Genomic DNA, 19,120 nt, shown 5'->3' on the forward strand with positions numbered 1-19,120 from the left:
CAGCTTCTATACAGACAATGAACAAGGAGCAAATGGAACAGAGCAGGAGGAAACACCAAAAAATAAAACAGAAATCCCAGTGAATTGAACACAGGCTTTGGAAGAACTCAAAATACAATTCAAAATACAACTTAAGAGAGGCTGAAGACAATTGGGAAAAGAACTTAAAAACTAAGATAAGTCATCTGGAAACAGAGGCACTTCAACTAAAGTGAGAAAATAGTGTACTGAAAGACAAAATCAACCAGCTTGAAAATGGCAAAGGAGATAAAAGATGAGGTGAAGAAGATGAAAGATGAGGCAAAGGAGATGAAAGATGAGGCAGAGAAGATGAAAGATGATCTCCAAAGAAAATCAGACCAGAAGGAGAAGGATGACCAAAAAGCCAGGGATGAAATACAGTCTTTAAGAACCAGAATGCAACAACTAGAATCAAGTGACTGCACAAGGCAGCAGGACATTATAAAACAAAAAGAAAAGAATGAAAAAATGAGGAAAATATGAAGCATCTCATTCACAAAACAGAAGACTTAGAAAATCATTCCCAGGAGAGACAACTTAAGAACCATTGGCCTAACAGAAGACTATGACAAAAGGAAAAGCCTGGACATCATATTACAGGAAATTATCCAAGAAAACTGCCCTGATATTCTAGAACAAGAGGGAAAAGTACAGATTGAAAGAATCCACAGATCACCTCCTGTATTTAATCCCCAACTGACAACACCCAGGAATGTTATAGCCAAATTCAAGAACTATCAGACCAAGGAAAAAATATTACAAGCTGCTAAGACCACAGTGAGGATAACACATGATCTGGCTGCATCTACACTGAAGGACCGAAAGGCATTGAATATGATATTCCAGAAAACAAGGGAACTAGGTCTACAACCAAGAATCAACTACCCAGCAAAACTGACTATATTCTTATGGGGGAAAGTATGATTATTTAACAAAATAGAAGAATTCCAAGCATTTGTAGAGAAAAGACAAGACCTGAACAGAAAATTCGATGTCCAAGCACAGAATTCAAGAGAACCATCAAAAGGTAGTATATAAAAAGATGGAAAAAAGAAAAACAAAAACAAAACAGAAAAAAAAGCTTTTTTATAAGAGACCCAATAAGGTAAATTATATATATACCTATAAGAAAAGAGATCATTGGTCACTCTTAAAAATTGAAAAAGTACACCTGGAAGGAACAGTGACAAACTGTACAGGATGAAATGATAAGACATAAATATGTATGTAGATATATGTATGCATAAATAAATATATGTGTGTATTTATGTCTATAAGTATATATATATATATATATATATACAACTACAGCTAAAAAAAGAGGTTAATACCAAAAGAAATAGGAAAAGAAACTGAAGGGGGTAAATTTATATGTCACAAAGAAGCACATGGCGGGAGGGGGAAGAACATCAATACCCTGGAAGGGTAAAGAGGTTGGAGATAGGAAACGCTCAACTCGTTCGTGCATTGAAATTGATCCAAAGAGGGAAGAAAGATCCAATCCATTGGGGCAGAGAATTGATTTGTGCCCTATAGGGAAGTAAAAGGGTAAAAAATGGACTGGTGGGGAGGGAAGCAGTACAAGGGAGGGAGAATGGGGGGGTAGTTTAAAAGGATTGTAAAGAAAATAAGGGGGGAATAGGAAGGGAAGGGGTAGAAAGGGAAGTAAAATAAGGGTGGAAATTAGGGGAACTGATTTAAAAAACAAAACATTGATGTGGAAGGAAATAGTGAAAGAAAAAAAGGCAGGACTAGGAGTGGAAATCAAAATGCTAGGAAATACAGAGCTGGTAATCATAACACTGAATGTGAATGGAATGAACTCAGCCATAAAACGCAAGCAAATAGCAGAGTGGATTAGAAACCAAAACCCGACCATATGCTGTCTACATGAAACACACACGAGGAAGGTAGATACACATAGGGTGAAAGTAAGAGGATGGAGCCATAAGTATTGGGCATCAACTGATAAAAAGAAGGTAGGAGTCACAATCATGATATCTGACAAAGCCAAAGTAAAAATAGATCTGATTACAAGGGTTAAGGATGGTAATTACATCCTAATAAAAGGCAGTATAGACAATGAGGAAATATCAGTACTCAACATGTATGTACCAAATGGCATAGCATCCAAATTTCTAAAGAAGAAACTAGTAGAGCTCAAGTATGAAACAGATAGAAAAACTATACTAGTGGGAGACCTGAACCTTCCTCTATCTGAACTAGATAAATCAAACCAAAAAATAAATAAGAAAGAGGTAAGAGAAGTGAAGGAAATCTTAGAAAAATTAGAGTTAGTAGATATGTGGAGAAAAATAAATAGGGACAAAAAAGAATATACCTTCTTTTCAGCAGCACATGGTACATTCACAAAGATCAGCCATGTACTAGGGCATAACAACATTGCAAACAAGTACAATAGAGCAGAAATAATAAATGCAACCTTCTCAGATAACAATGCAATGAAAATAATAATTAGAAAGGGTACATGGAAAAATCAAAAATTAACTGGAAATTAAACAATACCATTCTCCAAAATTAATTAAAGAACAAATCATAGAAACAATAATTTCACTGAAGAAAATGATAATGATGAGACATCCTTTCAAAATCTATGGGATGCAGCCAAAGCAGTACTCAGGGGGAAATTTATATCCTTGAGTTCATATATTAACAAACTAGAGAGGGCAGCGGTCAATGAATTGGGCATGCAATTTAAAAAACCAGAAAGTGAACAAATTAAAAATCCTCAGATGAAGACTAAATTAGAGATCCTAAAAATCAATGGAGAAATTAATAAAATTGAAAGTCAAAGAACTATTGGTTTAATAAATAAGACTAGAAGCTGGTACTTTGAAAAAAAAACAAATAAAATAGACAAAGTACTGGTCAATCTAATTTAAAAAAGGAAAGAAAAAAACCAAATTGACAGTAACCAAGATGAAAAGGGAGATCTCACCTCTACTGAAGAAGAAATTAAGGTAATCATTAAAAACTATTATGCCCAACTATATGGCAATAAATATGACAATCTAGGTGATGTGGATGAATATTTACAAAAATATACATTTCCTAGACTAACAGAGGAAGAACTGGATTACCTAAACAACCCCATATCAGAAAAAGAAATTGAACAAGCCATCAAAGAACCCCCTAAGAAAAAAATCCCCAGGTCCAGATGGATTTACAAATAAATTCTATCAAACATTCAAAGAACAACCAATCCCAATATTATACAAACTATTAACAGAATAAGCAAAGAATGAGTTCTACCAAATACCTTTCATGACACAAATATGGTATTGATTCCAAAGCCAGGCAGGTCAAAAACAGAGGAAGAAAACTACAGACCAATCTCCTTAATTAATATAGATGCAAAAATCTTAAATAGGATACTAGCAAAAAGCAAAAAGACTCCAGTATGGATGCAGAAAAAGGCTTTGACAAAAATACAACACCCTTTCCTATTGAAAACACTGGAAAGTATAGGAATAGAAGGGCCTTTCCTAAAAATAATAAACAGTATATATCTAAAACCACCAGCAAACATCATCTGCAATAGGGATAAACTAGAAGCCTTCCCAATAAGATCAGGAGTGAAACAAGGATGCCCATTATCACCTCTATTATTTAACATTGTACTAGAAACACCAGCTGTAGTGATTAGAGAAGAAAAAGACATTGAAGGTATTAAAATAGGCAACAAGGAGACCAAGCTATCACTCTTTGCAGATGATTTGGTCTACTTAGAGAGTCCTAGAGAACCAACCAAAAAGCTAGTTGAAATAATCAACAACTTTTGCAAAGTTGCAGGATACAAAATAAACCCGCATAAGTCATCAGCATTCCTATATATCTCCAACATATCTCAGCAGCAAGAAATAGAAAAAAAAATTCCATTTAAAATCACCCTAGATAATATAAAATACTTAGGAACCTATCTGCCGAGACAAACACAGGAACTATATGAACACAACTACAAAATACTCTCCACACAATTAAAACTAGATCTAAACAATTGGAAAAACATTGATTGCTTATGGGTAGGATGAGCTAACATAATAAAAATGACAATCCTTCCCAAATTAATTTACTTATTTAGTGCCATACCCATTGAACTACCAAAAAACTTTTTTACTGAATTAGGAAAAACCATAACAAAGTTCATTTGGAGGAACAAAAGATCAAGGATATCCAGGGAAATCATGAAAAAAAATGTAAAGGAAGGAGGACTTACAGTCCCAGATCTTAAACTATAATGCAGTGGTCATCAAAACAATTTGGTACTGGCCAAGAGACAGAAAGGAGGATCAGTGGAATAGACCTGGGCTAAGTGACCTCAGCAAGACAGTCTATGATAAGCCCAAAGATCCCATCTTTTGGGACAAAATCCACTATTTGATAAAAACTACTGAGAAAATTGGAAGACAGTATGGGAGAGATTAGTTTTGGATCAACACCTCACACCCTAATGGGTGAATGACCTGAATATAAAGAAGGAAACTATATGCAAATTAGGTGAACACAGAATAGTATACATGTCAGATCTTTGGGAAAGGAAAGACTTTAAAACCAAGCAAGGGCTAGGAAAAAAATCACAAAATGTAAAATCAATAATTTTGATTACATCAAATTAAAAAGGTTTTGTAGAAACAAAACTAATGCATCCAAAATTAGAAAGGAAGCAACAAATTGGGAAATAATCTTCATAACAAAAACCTCTGACAAAAGTGTAATTACCCACATTTATAGAGAACTAAACCAATTGTACAAAAAAATCAAGTCATTCCCCAATTGATAAATGGGCAAGGGACATGAATAGGCAATTTTCAGTTAAAGAAATCAAAACTATTAATAAGCACATGAAAAAATGTTCTAAATCTCTTATAATCAGAGATATGCAAATCAAAACAACTCTGAGGTATCACCTTACACCTAGCAGATTGGCTAACATGACAGCAAAGGAAAGTAATGAATGCTGGAGGGGATGTGGCAAAGTTGGAACATTAATTCATTGCTGGTGGAGTTGTGAATTGATCCAACCATTCTGGAGGGCAATTTGGAACTATCCCAAAGGGCACTAAAAGACTGTCTGCCCTTTGATCCAGCCATAGCACTGCTGGGATGGTACCCCAAGGAGATAATAAAGAAAAAGTCATGTACAAGAATATTCATAGCTGCGCTCTTTGTGGTGGCAAAAAAATGGAAAATGAGGGGATGCCCTTCCATTGGAGAATGGCTGAACAAATTGTGGTATCTGTTGGTGATGGAATACTATTGTGCTCAAAGGAATAATAAAGTAGAGGAATTCCATGGAGACTGGAACAACCTCCAGGAAGTGATGCAGAGCGAAAGGAGCAGAACCAGGAGAACACTGTGCACAGAGACTGATACACTGTGTTATGACAAATGGAATGGACTTCTCCATTAGTAGCAATGCAGTGATCCTGAACAACTTGGAGAAATCTATGAGAAAAGCCACTATTCACATTCAGAGGAAAAACTGTGTGATAGAAACACAGAAGAAAAACAACTGCTTGAACACATGGGTTGAGGGAATATGACTGGGGATGTAGACTCTAAATGAACATCCTAATGAAAACACCAACAACATGGAAATAGGTTCTGATCAAGGACACAAGTAATGCCCAGTGGAATTGCGTGTAGGCTGCGGGAAGGGGGGGGGGGGGGGGAGAGAATGGAGGGAAATAATGTGATTATTGTAACCAAGGAATAATGTTCTAAAATGACTAAAGAATTTTTTTTAAAAAAAGGAATCCAATGGGGAAAAAAAGAAGAAAGCAGAGGCAGTTTCATTTTTGCATTTGTATTCATAATACATATTAGATGATTGAACAATAGAAGTTTTCATCATGTTTCTTACCCTGATAGGAGAAGCAGCAAGGGAACACTAGATAGGAATGGGGATGGGGATGAGGATGAAGAAGGAAGAAAGGCTACAAACATGAGAATTGGGTAGAATCAGGAAATGAGAACAGGAAGTACTCACTGCCTATTAAGAATAGTATTTGAGGCAAAAGTTCTTTTGCCCCATATTTTTACTCCTAGCCAGTATTTCTATTCTTGATTCTACTTTATGAGTCCCAGGCCCCTATTTATAATGAGTCATGTTTCATGGGTTCTTTAAGGAAAAACTAACCTCTACTCCTTAAAAATTTATAGATCTACTTACCTTTAAGTCCCCAGTTTCCACTAAATTCGCTCAAATGAGAGGCCACCCATTTATAGATGTAAAATTTCTAGAGATTCTGAAGTCAAATTTAGAAGGGAAGTAGGAAAAAGAATTTCTTTTCTGTATACTGTTTATAATGCAAAATTGGAAGTGGAAAAAACTGAGTATAAAAAATCCTTTTAAGGCTGAGATGCCAACCACACTGTCAAGTGTACAATACTCCCTAGGAGGACTGAAACAATGTTAAAATGTAATTGGGAAATATTTAATAAAAATAAAAACTAAAAATATAAGAAGATGTAACATTCCTTTCTAAAACTAAGTAAATATGGAACCTGCGAGGATTCTTATGTACAGATTAGTGGTCCCTACCACTAATATCTGCTTGAGTTTAACACTATTTCTTTAAAGCACTGTGTTACTTCAATAATTCTATGATTTCATCAATATAAATACATTACCCTTCCAACCAAACAGATCTCAATTCATAAACACTTTCTGAATATAGGCTATTTTTGTCCTTTTTTTACCATAAATCTTATCCAGGGTCTATCCAACATGCCAAAAGCCTTCTAAGCCAAGGATTTCTTAACCTAAGGTTCATAAATTTGTGTTCCTTTTTAATATATTAATAACACTGTGCATGCTCTCTTCTTTTTTACTACTATAAAAAAATAACAGTTGCTAGATCATATGGCTCCCATCTTTCATCCATCCAGGCACTGTTTCTGGGAAAGAGAAACCCTAAGGCAACTTCAGTGATGCCCACAATTCATGGGCATTGTACTTGACAAAATCTAGGCCTACAGCTTTTATCATTGCTTGCTTCATACTTGGACCCCTTCCCTACTTTTATGTCAGCTACTGAAATAAATCACAGGCTCCCAAATCTTCCTTCTCCACACTCTGCTTGCTCTTAGGCAAATTCCCAAATGTGACTTAGATCCCCAAATTAGTTCCCCTACCCACTCACACTTGCCTAATGGCTCCTGGGGGCAGGGAGCAACCACTAGAGTTGATGTCAAAGGATCTTGCTATCAATCTCAACTCTACTCAAATCTTAAGTTACTTCCCTCCCTGAACTTCAGTGTCTTCATTCATACATTAAAGAAGCTGGACTAGATCTCTAACATGTGTCAGACTTAGACCATAAGCTTATGACCCTAAGCACTGAAATAATGTGTTCCCTTTTCTAGACATCCCTACAAAAATGAAATCTTCCTTTATAAAGGGGCAGCACCTTGAGCTCTCTTTTCCTTACCTCTCAGTCCACAGAGTCCAAAGTCCAACATTCTCTGAGGGAAGAAATAAAACTCAACTGGGAAATGACTTAACAAATTATAATATAGGAATGCCATACCATTGAATGGCATAATGACAAAAAAAGTGTTTCAGAGAAACTGGGAAGATATTTATGAACTGATGCAGAGAGAAGTGAGCAAAACTAAGAAACACATAGAATAACAATATTGAAAAGAAAAACAATTTGCAAAGATAAAATGATAATGATCAAACACGATTCCAAAGGGTCAGTGATAAAGAATGCTATCCACTTCTTGACAAAGAGGTGAAAGATTCAAAGGTGCAAAATGAGACACGTTTTGGACATGGTCAATGTGGGAATTTGTTTTGCTTGACTATGCATACAGATTAGAAACATTTTGTCTTATTTTTTTTCCCAAAGGTGACAGAAAGAAGAGAAAAATAATTTTTTATAATTTTCAAAGAAAAAGTGCCTTGCATTTGCAAGGCAGAACTTTCTATAGAGATAAAAAAATCTTCAAGAAAATTAATCTGATAAAACATATCCTCACTATAACACATAACCTTTATGACCAAAAGCTAAATACTTATATGTTTTTATAGACTTGTTGTAGGGGAGATGCTTTTTAAATGTTAAAATTCATGTTTTTGTTATTCCTGGGCAGAAAATGTTAAATGCTGCATCTCTTTAAAGTAGAAGCACCACAATTGAAAGCAAGAAGACAATATAAGTTCCTTAAAAGGGCAAGGGCTATTTCACTTTTGTCTCTGTACTCCCAGTGCCTAGCACATAGTAGGTGCTCAATAAATGCTCTTGAATAGAGTGGAGGAAAGGAGTTGGAAGAAAGCTCAGAAACCATTTAGTCCAATATTCCCATTTTAAAGAGAAGAGAAACTAAGATCCAGAAAGGTAAAATGATTTGATACACACTTATTTTGTATACATCTATATGCATATATAACTAAGTGGCTCAGTGAATAGAGCATTAGGACTAGAGTCAGGAAGTCTTGATTTCAAAATCTGGCCTCCGATGTTCACCAGCTTTTTGTGGCTGTGGACAACCCACTTAAACGCTTTGCCTTAATCCACTGAAGGAGGAAATGGTAAATCACCACAGGACCTTTGTCAACAGAACCCCAAATGGGGTCACAAAAAGTCAGACATGACAACAATAATAACATGCATGTCTTTGTCTCCTCCAAAAGAATGTAAGCTCCTCGAGGGTACACTGTCTCTGTATCCCAAATGCCCAGCCAGTGGCCCAGGCACACATTAGGCACATTATTTCTGACTGCCAAAGGGGAAGAAAGGACTCTGCCCATTTTGCTAACCCTTTGTCAACTTTCTTTCTCTTGGCCCGACTTTCTAAGCTCCCCTCAAAGGACTAAGCAATGCCAAAGACAACTCTAATCATTCTCTCTTCTCCTTTCTTGCTGAAGCCAGTTCACTCAAGGTGGGAAAACCTCCCCTGTAGTTTCTTCCTTATGCTCAAACCTCCTCCGAGCAAAAAGAGTGGTAGTGAGCTCCTTCCCAGGCTAAGCCCTCATTTTGGACACTTTCTGCCTCTTCTCTCAAAGGCTCTCACACATACCACTCACACTCACCTACTCTTCAGGCTCGCTCCTTCAAGGCACACATCCACGTTTCCCCACATTCACTTTCTTTGCTCTCCTGCCAATTTTTAACATGCAAGAGTGAGGACTCCCAAGCTCTGCTCATTGCTCATAGCACACTCATCTACACACACACACACACACACACACGCACACACACACACACACACGCACACAACCACAGGGTTACCTCTTTTCCATGCTCCAGTACTTAACAATAAATGAGCTGGCTTCTAACCATCTCAATGCTGCATATACGAAGTCCAGTGAAATGGCAATCATTTGCTCCCCTTTCCAATCACCCTCAAAATGTCAAGGAATAAGGGAAACATGGCACAAAGGGCATTATCTGCACCTGTCTTCTCAACCTGGGAAGCACCCATCAGCCCAGTATTCTGTCCTCAGGCCAAAGTATACTTGAACCAGAATTAGAAGGGATATCAGAGACCATTTGATCCAATTCTATTATTTTACAGTTGAGGAAACGGAGGTCTAAGGGCTTCAAAACTTACCCTTGCAATTTCCCAAGAGATGGACTGATCTTCCTTTCCTATCTCCTCCAATCTATTAAATATTATGGGACTTTAACGGTTATTTCTCTCATTTTGTTAATAAATGATTATAACTCCGGTCAGACCCCTTTTTTATTTGTCACAAGTCCTTGACAAAGTTCGTGGTACCCAAGAGAAACTTACACGTGTATGATCACATCAATTTAAATCTATAATACCTCCTGAAATTTTACTTAAAGCATGCAGAAAGGGAGCAGCTAGGTAGTTCAGTGGATAGGTAGTCAGGCCCAGAGGTCCTTCCTAGGTGTGACCCTGGGCAAGTCACTTAATCCCCACTGCCTAGACCTTACTGCTCTCCTGCCTTGGAACCAATACACAGTATTCTAAGATGTAAGGTCAGGGTTTTTTTTTAAAAAGCAGCAAAATATATCTACCCTTATAAATAGAAAAACTGGTACAGAAGATACATCAATGAGGAAGGAAAAAACTGAAACTAAATTGGGAGTTCAGCACTTAATCTTATACATGTACAAATAAGTCTTTCTGTCTTCAAATTCTTTAAAAACCATCCTCCACTGGGCTGCCAAAGGCATATGCGGAAAGCATAGTGAAAGGAACCAGGTCACTTCCTAACTCAATACATTCCAGCGGCTCCCTATTACCACTAGGACCAAATACAAACGCTGGTGTTTAAGCGTGTGAAGTCCTTCCTAACCTACTTTTATCTAATGTACTTTTTTCAGTCTTCTTCTGCAGTTCTCTCCTTCCCAGGCTCCAAAGTCCAGCCAAACTGGCCTTTTTGCTCTTCCTCACCAATGATATTCCATCTCTTCTCTGGGTTTTGCACAGGCTGTCCTCCATGTACTCCTCCACCTCTCTAACTCTTGAACAAATGAATGAGCAGTTAGTAAACATTTATGTGTGAAGGAGGATGCAAATAAAAAAAGCAGGACAATGTTTGCTCTCAAAAAAACTGGGGAAAACAATGTGAAAGTTCAGCTGCTGGGCAGATGTAAAGAGCCTGAGCTTCTAAAGGTGGGGGGCATGGGGGGGGCAGGTAACCATGGCCAGGTCCTTAGGCTAAGTCACTTGGTCAGATGACAGGTTGGAAGGCATGAAGGTAGGGAAGATGATGGCCTGGGAGACCCAGAGGACACTCCATCTCACCAGAAAGAACAGAAGTTGGTAACTCAACTCTTTTAAACCATGTGAGCAGCCAAACAGCCTAAGCAGCTTCTGGATGGTGATGATAGTCCTTAAAATCCTTAGTTCCTTTCCAAGCTTAGTTCAAAAGCAAATAGGCCTTTCTTGACTCTCTCCTTTTCCCCAGGCCACCCACTATCACCTCCTCCCTGAAATTATTTGGCATGTATGTATATGTACATGTCGCTTTCTTTAGTCTTTGTGCCACAGTCAATTCTTATTGATCATATATAAAAGTGAATGAAATAATAATTAGGAATGTCTGTTTACACAATTTAAGATTCTGAATTCTCTCTGAACTAAAAAAAATATGGCTTCCATCATAAATAATGAAACTAGTCCAGACTTTTATTAAACTTGTTATTTATTGTTAAATGGTGAAGTTATCTCTAGGATCAGATTTTGAGCCACATGGGAACTTCAACATTATCTAGTCTAACATCATTTAACAAATGAAACTAAAATCAGGGAAGTGAAGAAAGTTTACTAAGTCACACAAGCATCAAGAAGGGCAGGATTAAAATCAGGGCTTCAGATTTCAACCTCTCTCCTCTTAATAATAATAACTGTCATGTAATACATATACAACCCAGATTGAATTGCTTGCCTACTACAGAAGGGGGAGGGAAGAAGGGGGAAATGAGGGGAGACAACATGAATCATAAATTTAGAAAACTTATGTGTAAATTTGTTATTAAAATAAAGATAAAAATAATAATAATTCATTTAGAGAGTGTTTATAAACTTTGCAAAACTCTTTATGAGTTATCTCATCTGATCCTCACAGTACTCCTGGGAGCGAGATGCTATCACTACAGCACTACAGTCATTTTACAGATGAAGCATAGAGAGATCAAGTGATGTGCTCAGCTATGAAGTGCAGAATTTAAACTCAGGTCTTTCCTAACTCCAAATCCAACATTGTCCATCTACCTACCTACCATATACTATACAGATTCAAATAGAGCATTTTGCCTTAATTAGCCTTAACCTAGAGATAGTCTATTATTTTGTTATTTTCTAGGTACACACGCAGGCTTTTTTCCCATTCCAAAAGATTTTATTTTAGGGTTTTAAACTGCTTTGTCTTCAGTTTCCTCAGCTATAAAATAGGGATAACAAGAGAAACACCTATCTTGTAAATAATAAAACAATTTAAAAAACAAGTTATTACATAAAAGTACGGTTCCTTTAGATTAAATGGGATCAAGTTCAGGCTGAATTAAATAAAGTCAGGGTTTGGGTTTTTTTTTTAAAGAAACATTATTTTCAAGTGGCATATATGTAATGATTTGAATTAGGCTAAGTAAAATTAGGTGGATGACTTTTGGAATCTGCTTTTGCAAAAAGACACAGAAAATTATATACAGTTAATACAGATATTATTTGTATGCAAGTATTTCTACACTGATTGGCAAGGATGCTCTTTTAAATAAGTTAGATATACCCCTGAGAACTATCTAATATTAATTTCTTCAGCAAATGCTTTTACTGTCTGTATATAAGCTTTTCAGGTCTGTTCCCATTTTGAATTGAGTCAAAAGCCAATGTTTTATTGCACCATAAAACTAAAGGCTCAAAGAAATATTTTAAAGGTCCAGAATGGTCCAAGCCTACCATCACATGAATTGAAAGCCTAGTAAATTTCACAACTCTTTGAAAAGGAATATTACTGGAATAAAAGATACTTTACACAATAGCTAAGATCATCATCTTATTTTATTTTATTTTGTGAGTTAAACCAAGCCAACTTGGAATAAAGTCAAGATTTCTTAGAGCTAGGACATATTAACAATCATATTAAAGTAGAGTTCCCTTATATGAGGTTTCAGTTATCTGCTGTCAACCTCAAAGCTCAAAAGTCTACCTGCTTCAGTGGTCTGCCCCAGTTGTAGTCTCTTTTGCTTTCACTTGACTTTTTTCACTTTCATTTTTTCCCATGGGTAGGGGGAGGGGACAGTGATGAGCAAAGCTGAGGGGGCAGGAACAGATCACATCTAGATGGGATCAGTAGATGCTCCCTTATATCCCTGGTTTAAGCTACTTGCAGTAGGTCTTTGAATTCATTGCTGTGGACATGACAGACATATACTATAGGATATATTTTGGATGAAGAAATAAGATTTTTAATTTTCCCAAAGCTTTTCCACCCTAAAAAATACTATTCCAACACTGAATTTCCTCATTTTGATCTTTTTGATGGGTTGTTCAAATTAACAAAAGATCAAACTCAACCAATTCTAAGTCAAATTTTCTCAACTTCAGTCCAAAAAAAATGCATCACAATCTAGCATTCCTTAGTCACAAGAAATGAACAACTTATTTATCAGCTGTTTTTAGGTATGTTCTAGCAAATGTCAGGAAAGAATTAATGACATTCATCCGATATGGATATCTAGTCTTCTTCTCTACCAGTCAACCCAGCTGCAACACACTGTACCATTCCTGAGGAAGTTAATTCATTCAGCTTTGAAGCTCTAAGAATCAGCCCTATCTAAATTGTCCTAATTGGTGAATAAGTACTAACTCATCTAATCCACTACATTTGGCCAGTCACTAGACTTGGTTTCACATACATCCCACATCCCTCATAACATACCATCTACTCTCTGATCTCACAGCAACTTTCTAACTCTTGCTCTGGGTACAGCAGTAACCATTACTTCTGAAAAGATGGTAGATGTGAACTGCCCAGTGACTTCACAAACCAAATTCTTTTCCTGAACCCAATGCACCCTTTTAACTGTAGTCACTCCCACGATAAGGTAAGCTTGCTGAGGGCAGAAATTGTCTCACTTTTATATTTTTGTCCTTTTTTTATATTTGTGTCCTCAACACTTAGCACAGTTACTGGCACATGGTAAGGGTGAATAAATGCATTTTCTTTCAGTCATTCATAAAAATTGTTTTCAGAATATAAAATTTGGAAGAAGAAAAAAATTATAACTGGATAATTGCAGACATTCTACAAGTTGACTAGCCTCAACTCCTACAATTAAGAAACACAGCAACAGATACATTTGTAAGGATTAATAGCCAACCAGTAAATATCCATGAAAGTAATGGTTTTAACTATTATCAGTATGACTGAAAATACATTAAAAATATAGTGAAAACTTCACTAACAGGCTCAAACAGTAGCCCCTAATTAGGAAAATACCAGTTAAATAAATTTAAATTAGCAAATCACAAGGGCAATAAAGGAAGTGCTGTCTATAGGTATAGCTCTGAACTACTGTTCAGTTGACTGAAATTACTAATACAGTCACTATCAAATGAGAGGACAGGAGCTATGAATTGAGAAAAGTACACGGTACACCTGAACCCTAACTTTAAATTGTATTACTGTTGTTTATTGCTTTATAATACATTTAAATAGGAATTTCCTAAAATAATGGACTAGTGAACTCAATCCTTGTGTACACAGAAATTTAAACAAAAGCATAGCAGAAAGACCTTTTTCTGTCCAGATAGCAAAGTCATAATGGATTATGTAGCATACACTCAATAATTTAATAAAGCGTACTTCTAACCTGCCAACAAATACAGAATCACAAAGTAAATGGATTAAGGGAGTTAGAAGGGGTTTGAGAAGGAATAGGGTACAACCCTGGACATCAATTCAAAGTTGACTTCAGAGATTTAAAAACTGTGTGATTCTGGGTAAGTCACTTAACTTTCACCTGTTTCAATTTCCTCATCTGTAAAATGTGGATAATAATAGTACCTAATCCCAGGATTGTTGTCAAGGTAAAAGGAGATAAAAAATTTCGCATTTTATGCCTATAATATAAAATGGAAAAGGAATAAGCAAATTATTAAGTGCCTACTATGTGTCAGGCATTGTGCTAAACTTAAGAATGCTAGATTTAAAAATAACTGCAGCCTAGAGAATTGAAGGATCTTGGCCAAGGTTGCATAGCTTGTTGAAAAACTAAAATATAGGTCTCAATTTTCAGGTCTCGGTTTCTTTCGCCTCCCTCCAAATTACCTGAGTCATCTTAGGGACCCTAAATCACTTTCTTCCCACTGCTACCTCTTCAGTGTTTTTGTTCAGACAAGATTTTAAAATTCAAACCCCATACTAAACTAAACTCTCAAAGCCATAAGCTGGTTAGTTTCTATAGCTTGAAGTCCATGCATATATTTAAACCTAACCCAGGTCCAGTAACTGGTTACTACCATATGGACAAAGATGCCAGAAGTAAAAGGAGTGAGAACCTGTCAGAAGATCACTTATAATTAAAAGATAGTTTACATTTAAAAACGCAAATCTTCCCACTCTACTTCACCCTAAACCTCACTCAAAAACAAATTATGCTAGTTTGTTTCCCCCGCCTTCGCCTTCGGGGGAATTGGTGCTGCAGCAAAAGGAAAACACAACCAAAGAACCAGGCTGCTTTGCAAAGGCTGGGCCTTTCACCCAGAAGCCTTTGCAATGCAAGGAAAACGATTTCGGAAAACCGTGAGTTCTGAGCTCTTAAGACAAATGCAGCTAAACTGAACTATTAAGAAAGGACCCCGACTTTGGAACGTGTAGAATAGTTAATTCTACGTATGGAACACAAGTTACAAATTGCTGGACGGCAAACTGGTGAAGCCTTCTAGAAAAATCAATAAAGTTCGCTGAGTTTGCAAGACCTATGCAGGCGGAGGGCACCCACAGCGGAGGCTGCTTCCATCCCTACCCGGCTTTAAATGCAAACGCCGAAAACGGCTCCCCGCGCCAAAACGGTGTAACAAGCCGCCAAGTTGCAAGAGCTTGTCCATTTCATGATCCTCAGACTCCCTAAATGCCACGCGACGCAGCCGCTCTTCCTGCACCTTCACCGCTCCCACCCCCGGAGCTCCCGAGGCCAGCTGGGAGTCGTGGGTCCGCACTCCAGGGGGAGGAGAAGAAGGAGGAGGAGAAAAGTAGACAGTACCAGGCCGCTCCACTTACCTCCGTCCTGCCCCACGCTCTGGCCCCAGTGCCGGCCCCGACAGCTACGTAGCCCGCCCCCGCGGCCTCTCAGCTTTGTGGGCGGGGAAAACGAGAAGGTACCAATGAGGCGTGACCATTGGTCCATTCCGTCACACCCCCTCCGACAGAGCCCTTCTTCCTCCCTGGCCCCTGGTGCGCGTGCTCCTACGCGCCGGGGGAGAAGCAAATGCGGGAGTAGGCTCTGGTTGCTTCCGTGGCGCTTTCCCGGTAGATTCCCTCTAATGCATGCGCCCTAAGTGGAGGATATGGGGATTTAGGAAGTAAATCTCCAAAACTCTGGCAGATGGGGTGGATAAACTGAGAACCTAAGCCCAAATTTGCAGGTATAGAAGTGGACAATTTATGAAAACTTTACTCTTCTCCCTTTGAATTAAGGCGACGTCCCTAAGGGATGTCTGGACCTTTTTGGTGACAGTGACTAAGTGCTAATTTTGCAAGAAATGCAGTTTAGTAATAGTTTTATTTGCATTTTTAGTATATGTTAAATATATGCTGACTAGCATATCATCTTTCCAAATACTTTGGCCAAGGGGTTAGTAGCTACATAACAGCCTACACTCTTACTCTTGGCAGTTCAGTGTAGAAGTAGACTAAGGCAGAGCACATACTCTTACTAGGTATAGCTAACTTTTTAATAACATTTAACTTTAATGTAGTCATATTAATACTGTCCAGATTTTGTGTCCACTTTTAAACTTTATTCTGCTCTCTTATGTGTACTTTAAGGGCTTCAGAGATTGCCTTATTTCTTTCTTTTGGGGGGAACCTATCCCCATCCCCCAAAAAAGTGCTTACTTATAATAGTCAAGCAAAACATTCATGTGTATAAAATGTATATCATTCAGTAGTCTTATTTCATCTTTTTGCCAGTAAGTGGGAGACACATTGAATCATCAGACTTAATGAGCCATGATTGGTCATTGCAATTATTTCTCAAAGTCTTTCAAATTTATTTCTTTTACAATATTGGAGGAGCTTTATAAATTGTTCTGATTTAACTCACTTCATTCTGGGTCAATTCCTATAAGTCTTTCTAAGTTATCTAAATCCATCTCATTCATAATTTCATTGTGTATGTATGATAGTTCTTCCTTTTTTCTTTTGTCTTATTAGTTTGTCACATTAAAGTTCCCATATTTCCCCCCCTTTCCTCCCCACCTTCACTAGAGACAGCATCATTTGACACATACACAAAATATATATATATATAAAACTATGACATGCATTGTTTCTATTTATCACTTCTTTGAAGGTAGACATTCAGTTATTCTTCAAACTATTTCTTTTGCTGTAAATAATGTTCTCTTGGCTCTGTTCCATTCACTCTTCAGAATTTTATATAGATCTTTCCATGTTTTTCTTTAATTATTGCTCGTCATTTCTTATCAATCAGTAGTATTCACAATCACAATTATATGCCACAATTTGTTTAACCATTCCCCAATTAATGGACAACCCCTCAATTTCCAGACAGCCATCATTTCTTGTGGCAAAATGATATTCTATTACATTCATAATGGGGCACAACCATGGGTTCCTTTAACCATACTTCTAAGCTTCCTTTCCCTGTTCACACAATTTGTTCCCTTTCCCTACTATTTGTTCAACCATTTCGCAATCGAAGGGTTTATATTTGGTTTCCAGTTATTTGCTACAATAAAAAGGGTTTATATATATATATATATATATATATATATATATATATATATTTTTTAAACATGGGTCATTTCCCACTGTTTTCAGCTTTACTAGGTATGTTCCTACTCATGGAACTGCTGGTATTGCTGAGTCAAAGGAAATACACAATTTAGTAGCCATTTGGAGTTTAGTCCCAAATTACTTTCCAGAATGGCTAAACCATTTCACAGTCACATCAATAGGGCTTTATTGTGCTTGTCTTGTCCTAGTGTCACCAACAACCATAATTTGGCTTTATACTCTTAAAAATTGCCTGTTTAGGGGCTGTGAGGTAGCATAGTGGATAGAGAATCAGGACTGGAGTCCAGAGGACCCGGGTTCAAATGTGACCTCAGATACTTCCTAGCTGTGACCCTTGGAAAAGTCATTTAATCTACATTGCCCATTCCTTGCCACCTTTATGTTTTACAAAAACAGGAGGTAAGGATTTTTTTTTAATTACATGTTTGTATCCTTTGACCATTTATCTACTTGTTCTTACACTGTGTCCCCCAAATCAGAGACACCCTATATATTAGTAGCATGTTTGTATATTTGTAGTATACATGTATTTGTAGTATATACATATTAGATATTTGTATTTATTTGTTTATTATGCATTATGCATTTCCTATATATCTTAAAAACAAGAATTATCTGAAGTATTTAACACTCTTGATTACTCTCTGTCTTAAAATATGCTTTCCTTTCTAGTTTGCATAACATTACTCTCTTGGTTCTCCTCTTACCATTCTCACTACTCTTGTCTCCTTTGCTGGTTCTTCATCTATATCATAAGATATAGAAATATCCAAATGTATGCCACATAAGCACCTGAAACAATATCAACGTCCAATGGCAAAGTCATCCACTGTTTCCTGGGCCATTCCCAGACATAGTGACTTTTATCTTGCTGCTGAACATTGATGACCTTGTAAGAGGGAGCAAGGCTAATGACTTTGTGCAACTGCTGCACTTAAATCCAACTGTGGTAAATGTAGGCAAATCAAGACATCACTCTTGTGATTTCATTGGTCCTTTTCAAAAACAAAGAATAAACAATAATATCTTATTCCTGACTTTGAGCAAAACTCAATATCAAGTCTCACCAGCTACAAGAAGCCTTTCCTGTTCCTCTCTTCTCTCTTGTGTTCTCTTCTGAATTAGCCTTTCACGTTATCTATATACATAATGTAATTTCTCCCTTTACATTGTGAAGTCATTAAAAGAATGGACTATTCTCACCTTCATTTGTATCCCTAGCACCTGGCATAGTACATGGCATGTAATAACCACATAAAAAATGTTTGTTGACTATCAGACAAATTTTATGCAAAGAGTTTTTTAGTAATTCCCCATTAACCTTTTCAATTGTATTGATGCTTACATTTTCTTCAACCAAAAATGTTCAGTTTATTTCCTGTGATCATCTATATCTCTTTTTCAGTCAAATTGTTCCTTCTTCTTAGTGGTAAAAGGCATCTCCTTCCCTTCTCTTTTAGTTTTTTGTTCCCTTAAACCCTTACCTTCTGTCTAAGTATTGATTCCAAGGAAGAAGAGTGGTAAGGGCTAGGCAATGAGGGTTAAATGATATTATCATTTAAATAATGGGTTACCCAGTGTCTGAGGTCAAATTTGAACCCAGGACCTCCT

General features: G+C 37.0%; 1 protein-coding gene across 1 annotated transcript in view; it reads right to left on the reverse strand.

Moving 5' to 3' along the window:
- FOCAD (focadhesin) overlaps positions 1-15,763 on the reverse strand; it is a 384,441-nt gene extending 368,678 nt beyond the window's left edge. Inside the window, 1 exon segment of the mRNA XM_007498068.3 lies at positions 15,495-15,763. The gene's annotated coding sequence lies outside the window, so the exon portion shown is untranslated.
- Positions 15,764-19,120: the final 3,357 nt, after the last annotated feature.

Source organism: Monodelphis domestica, chromosome 7 (genome assembly GCF_027887165.1).
Source record: "Monodelphis domestica isolate mMonDom1 chromosome 7, mMonDom1.pri, whole genome shotgun sequence".
NCBI classification, from domain to species: domain Eukaryota; kingdom Metazoa; phylum Chordata; class Mammalia; order Didelphimorphia; family Didelphidae; genus Monodelphis; species Monodelphis domestica.